Below are 7,099 nucleotides of genomic sequence, written 5' to 3' on the forward strand. Positions count from 1 at the left end.
TGTGTCAGAAATGTGAGGCTAAATATTTGAAAATAAATATATTTTATCATAATAGAAAAACTCTAGATCTATGTAGAAAAAGCATTTGGCAAACTTCAGTTTCCATTTATGATTCAGAATAAAGCCTCAGAAACAAAAGAAAACTTTCCTTACTTGATGAGCAGAATCAACAGCAACTTAACGGCAGAAAAACTACATACATTCTCAGTAAGATACTGAGCAAAGACAAATTTTCTTCATTTATGCCACATAATTGCATAGAAAAAGGAAATAAAAGGCTTGTAAACTGAAAAGGAAGAAAGAATTACATCTCCTTCCCACTAAAAAGATTGTCCACAGAAAAAGTTTAAGGTAGCGTCCAAAATATACCGGATTCATACATTAATTCAGTAAGGTCAGTAAGGTTTTGGGTTTTTGTTTGTTTTTTGCTAAGCAAAAGAGAAATTTTTTGATGAATATGACTCATGCTAATAAAATGTATATAAAAAATCATTTTTTCGGGATTAAAGGCTTTAACATTTTAACAGTTGTTTTCTCAAAGTGGTTCTATAGAATTAACGTAATTTCTGTCAGGATTCTCCATTTATTGTAGGTCAAAAGATGATTCTGCAGTGTGTGAAAAGGCATCGCCAGAGAGGGGCATTAGCACTTGAAGACAAGAAAATTGAGGGATGGTGCTGCTAGGTACTAAGATAGAAGGCTGCAGTGAGCAGGACTCTTGGAGTGGTCAGTATGAAGATCGGATCGGCAGGCAGGAAAGGATAACCAAGAAACAGACCCATAGCTGGATGGACATTTGATTTTCGAAAGTACTGTTTGAAACAATGTGTTGGAGCAACTTTTAAAAGTACTCTGGAACAGTTACAGATAGTTAACAAAACAGCATGTGCTTTTATTTGGAGGAATTGGGTGGGATCAAATCCAGGGCCTTGACCTTGAACCCACACTTAGGCAAATGCTTTATCAAGTGAGCTACGCCCTACTAATTCTAGCATTTTGTGTTTTTGAAAGGTAATCCTGAGAGCCACTGAAATTGGAAACCCATTGTTATACTAAGTTGGTGGACAATGGAGACTTGTTGCTGTGGAGATCTGTATGTTTCATTCTTTGCTGCTTAACCTTTTTTTATGTTAGTGTTTATTGTATTATATTTTTCTCTTTTCGCTTTGCATCTTTTTTCTTTTATTTTTAACTCAAACTTCTTTTTACCACAAACCTTTTACCCCATGTATTTTATATTTTGGAGTATTTTTTTTCTTTTTAATTTAAGAATAGTTTATCACTTTTAAGTAACTATCACTTTAATTTCTCAGAAGTTAAGGTTAATTATTTCTATTTATGTTAAGTGCCCTCAATATCATGAGAAACATTAGACATTTATAAAGTAGCCTATTGATATTCATATGTAAATATTTTCCTGTAGGTCTATAGGTACACATCCATATACATTCATAATTGCAGGGGTTTTTTGCAACAAAATATTATCATCACCATAATGTAGGGAAGATACATGCTTTGTATTATAGTATGCAATACTGCTGCTCCACACAAAATAGCACAGCAGAAAGCAAGAATACAGAGTTCCTTAGCCATTGTTCTTGTACAGCTTATAGTAAATTTGGATATCTCTCAAAAACTAAATTAGAAGTAACCTTCATTAAAAAATGAGTGAATTCCAGTATGATATTTGCATCTCTATTGTTCACAAGAATATAAAAACTGTAAGAATTTAAAATTCATTTTAAAAATCTTATGTATATGGATGTTTCACCTGCCTTATTGTCTGTGCACTACATATCGAAGCCTGAAGAAGGCATCAGATTGTCTGGAGCTGGAGATACTGATGGTTATGAGCCATTTGGGTGCTGTGTATCAAACTCTGGTCCTCTCAAAGAACGAACAGTATTCTTAACTGCAGAAACATCTCTCCAGTTTACAAAATTCATTTTTAAGATGTTTAGATATGTGAGAAAATTCTCTACTTCTATCAAGTTACTGTGTAACTTTGGTGAACTTCCTTTAGCAAGGAAGTCACTATTAGGGAAGCTTATACAGTAACAGTAAAAAAATTATATAACAGAATGAATTAGAAATTTTAAGAACTGCCCATCAAATGTGGGATAAAGTATTGAGTGTCCTTTGTGACTTGAATTTATTTTCGAGTACCTCTTAGGCAAATGGGTTATGAATTACATGGAAGGGTGAGTGTGCCACATCTTCTGAGACCCCTTGTAGCTTTGGCTGTCCACAGCAATTGGCAGTCAAAGTGAAGGTCTCCAGAGTGCTAAGAAGGAACCACTGCTTTCAAATGTTCAGCTCAAATGACAACTGGTTTTGGATCTAATTTCAGTTTCCTGGCCTAACTGTCATTCTTCGTAGGTCAGAGAGGACCAGAGAAAATACAGCCCCATTGTTTGGTAACCCCTCAGTGACTTAAAACAAACTACTGGAATACAGATGCCTATCATTTTTGTAATTAAAATATTAATGAGGGGAATCAGGGTAGTGAGAAAATGTTGAAGATACATATATATTATGCGTGTATGTACACACACACACACACACATCTTTCTAAAAAGAACTTAAAAAGAACTCCAAATAGTACCTTCTACATGGTAACAAACAAACGATTGATCACCAGTAATAATCAAGATTGTGGGTAGCAAACACACCCTCCAGTGTCAGGAGCTCAGTTAGTGTGTCTAACAAGCCACCTGGTTGTCCAAAAATATGTTTTGTGAACATGTAGAATAATTTTGAAATAGAGTAATTAATGATGTATATTCCATATGACTCCAATTCCTGCACACACAAAAAAACATTATTATAAAGATTAGAAAGAAAACTGTTTTAAAGGTTAAAGAAATCAGTAAAAGGTGTTCAACAAAATATTTGTTTTCATTTTGAGGTAGGAAGCTATAGACTTCACATTCTTGATCATATTCTTTAGCTTCCCACAAGGAAATATTGACTATTCTACAGCATATTTTGTAGCATTAATAGCATTATATCTATAGTTGATATGTTAAAAATATCAATTTTAGTTGATTAGTTAAAATTCATAATTTAGTAATTATTGGTTTGAAATAACAAAGCTTTCATGTTAAGTTCTATACTATTTCACAAGCCTGTAGAAGTACGCCACCTAGTGTTTACCTTTTTTAAATTCTAGAACCCGCAGGCTAGGTTGGTATTATTTTTTTATTATTTTAAAATTTATTTATTCACTTTACAACCCCCTATCAGCCCTTGATCTCTCCTCATTCCAACTTCCCCTTCTCTCTGGAGAAGCCCCTGCACATCAAGTCACGGCAGGACTTGTCCCATCTTCTCCCACTGAGGACAGACAAGGAAGTCCATTTAGGGGCAGTTGATGTTATTTTAAACTACAAAATGTGGTCATGATTTATTCAAATCAATCCAGAGGTTAAAATAATTGTGGAACATTGTTATATATGTGCTCTAGCTTTTTGACATCAGACTTTCCTAAAGTTGTTATATATTTGATGGATGTTTTTCTTATTTGATTATCCCAATTCAGCAATTCACTTAACATGCCAACTTGTAGTAAATAAGAAATTAAGTTCAAGAGTTACAAGTTTTAAAGCCTTAGGATTAATTTGAATATATGATTATTAGTTAAATAATGTGAATAAATCAATACTTATGTGTATGTCTAACAAGGGCAGCGTCATTTATCCTTGGTGTGTTCATTGAGTTTATAAGTGTAATTGTATTAATTGAGGTCCTAGTCATTGAATATTGTCTGATGATGGAAATTTGCATTTTGGATGCACATTAGCCTGTATTCCAGTAGGAAACATTTTCAAATGTTAATACAAATGTAAATTTAAAACCCTTTGATTTGATCCCTGTGGCTTTTCAAGTAGTCTTGTGGTTTAAATCTGGAATAGTACCATAGGCTCATGTGTTTGAACACTTGGTGGCCAGTCGATGCTGCTGCTGCTTTACAAGTTCTTGGAACCTGTAGAGGGGAGCACTTGGAACCTGGAGGAAGTGCTTGTCTTGGGGCAAGACTTGAGATTCCATAGACAGGATCCCTTGCTCACCACCCTCTGCTTCATAATCATTTAGGCAGTGTTACCTCATGTTCCTGCTGGCATGCCTTTGCTGTGATAGACTGTATTCATTTCTAAAGCATGAACATAAAAAAAAATTAAAACAACCCTTCTTTGAATTTTCTTTTGTCATAGCAATGAGAAGAGTAACCAATATGCAGGCAGACATGCCCTGGAACAAAACGTCAAAACCTAAGGAGGGCTGGTTTTAAGATTTATTCATAGGGATGAAGTGTTGAGAATTGGTTCTAATGCTTTGTCTTAATTCAGCTCCCCAAATCACACAGGAATCTGCATCTCCAGATGCTAAGGGTCCCTATCCTCAATTGGTTTTTGATTAATCAATGAAGAGCCAAAGGCCAATGGCTGGGCAGGGTAAAAAAAGTAGAAGGACTTTTAGGATTCCTGGGCAAGAAATGCAGAAGAGAGAAGGAAGAGAAGTGCCATGACACTGAACCTGATGAGATTTCGGAGCTTCTGAAGAGAATCGTCCAGCAGTGGAGGTGCAGAAGGAAGGCAGCCCCATGGGAGGGCTGCCCAGAGGGAAAACAGGGCAGGAAAGGTACAAAACAGGTTTAGAAAGTGTTAACTGAGAAATACCAGAGGTGAGTGTGTGCTAGCTGAGGAGAGGTTTGGAAGCACCCAACCATTGAGCTGGTCATGGCGTATCAAAATATAAAGGTTGAATGTGTGTCTTTCATTTGTGAATCCAGAAAACTCTAACAGTGTTAGAAGTGTGATCACCACTAGGACCTCAGAACAGATTAACAATTCACCACTAAAATAAAGGTTTTTAATGAAGATACTGTTGCTTACGATGTTGAGTTCTCTAGGCTGTTCAACTAACTGGACAGTGCGAGAGAGAGAGAGAGAGAGAGAGAGGGAGAGAGAGAGAGAGAGAGAGAGAGAAAAGCATTAATATATACTAGAGATTGTGATAGAGATTTCATCAACATCGATAAAAAAACTTTAAAATTTGAATCCTGAGCTACTTACAACTACCAAAATCCTCAGTTCTATCTTTGAAAAAAAAAAAAATCCCTATTCCTCATAGTTCTTACAAATGGCACTTGTAAGAGCCGCAGTTTTTTTACTTCACGATTGGAATGTTTGAGGGCAGATGATACTGCTTACAAGATGGGCCACACTGAGTTCAGGTTGCTTGCTGAAGCAGCGCTTTCGTTCTCTGGTGGTCTCTATCTATGTCTTCTACCAACAAATGCAAAAGCTCCCAGTAAGAATGTCTCCTTTCAGTTTCCCTTCTCCTCAGGCATATACTTGTCCTAAAGAGAATGCTTAGGAAAGTGTGCTGACCTCATATTTTGTCTCCATGCCAACTGATGTCCACAAGGAGTAGCAAAGAAGTGCTAAGCTTCTCAACACTCAAACTGAGGTTATCAGTCTGTGAATTTAAATAGCAACATTTGAAAGTTATAGGCTAGGTTTATTTTTAATTGATTATGACAAATTTTGCTTAGAGCCCAGCAGGAACTCCTTGACAGCAGCTTACATTTTGCAGAAATTCAGAGTGAAAGATTTATGAAATTTCCCAATCTGCTAAGAATATGAACCAGACAGAAAAATTATCCACTAAGTTATAGTAAATGTCAGTGGCTTTAAAACAAAACAAAACAAAACAAAAAAACCCTTTAAACCCAAATTTATGTTTTAGTTCTAAAGGATATATACATTTTATTTATAATATTGCCTTATGGCTTTATGGTACCCAGAGTCTCTTGCAGTTGCCATGGGGAGCTCTGTTGTTCGTCAGTGCAGAGTTTTCTGCTTGGCACAAAATATATTTATGATGGCATCTGTGTTTGCTGGTTGTTGCATTTGCAGTGGAACTTGTATTTCAGCCAGTTGAAGAGAAGGGGAAAGAAAGCATATTAAACTTGACTTCTGGGCAATGAAACTGAAGCTTCTCGTTACTTGCATTGATTCATTCCAAGAACACAAAATGTAGCTGCAGTCGTGTTCCCTTGTTCTATACATGAGGCAGGCTTTTCTAATAATATAAAAACCCAGGAGATCAAGAACACTGTACTCTGTCAGTTGACAGGGCACTGGCTTTTAATTGGAATTTTAATATGGGGAATTAGTCCATATGGAAATTCTGAATTTTGTTTGCTTATTGAAGAGGAATCATCAATATCATATAATGCATCATTTACTTTAAACAAGGGGAACCTTTTTCAGATTTTTAAGGCAGGGTTTCCCTATCACCAAACCTAACTTTGAATGCTCGATCCTTTTCCCTCAGCTTCCCAAGGGCTGGGATTACACGCGTGTTGCTATATCACCCAACTGCAACTGAAAATCTAAATAAACTATCTTAAAAATTCAGCTTTCAGTTATAATGAAAGAACCAAGATAGGAAATGACAGTTAATTTATTAGAGTCTGCGATTTTTTCTTAAAAATAAATTTTGTTTTAGATTTACCATATATTGTTCAATCCAGTTTTACAAGTTTGGCTTTGTCTACTACATAGCCCTGTTTGATCATCATCAGACTATCATCAGGCATCCCAAGAGCAATCAAGACTATAGAAACACTTTAATATGGGTCCTTAATATAAAGAATTAATGCTTAGGTATATACATTATTTTCATTGTAATTTTGTAGATTTTTAAAAATTTCAATGTTTGCAGTATTAGAGACAGCATTTGATTCAACATGAACTTACAATGTTTCATGTCACAGATATGGTGGTACATATGTGTAAAAGGGGTGATAGTGATATCATTGTTGCACCTTGCTACTGAGGTTGTAGTCTACCAGGTCCAGACAGCTTTCCTGTGCTTGGCGGAAAATGGAATACTCCCTTTTCTTAGAGGGTCTTCATCTTCTCCACGACCTGTGGAGTTTGACCCTCAATCTTCGACCTGAGGAACGTCTCTCCATGGAAATGAAATATCCCCAGAACCTTAAGCCTCAGCCAATGAAACTCAGCCAAAGAAGAATCCCTTCCCTCTCTCTAAGTTTCCTTTTGTCTTGATTCAACCTGAATAAAGTGCA

This window comes from Mus musculus, chromosome 15, assembly GCF_000001635.26.
Source record: "Mus musculus strain C57BL/6J chromosome 15, GRCm38.p6 C57BL/6J".
Taxonomy (NCBI): domain Eukaryota; kingdom Metazoa; phylum Chordata; class Mammalia; order Rodentia; family Muridae; genus Mus; species Mus musculus.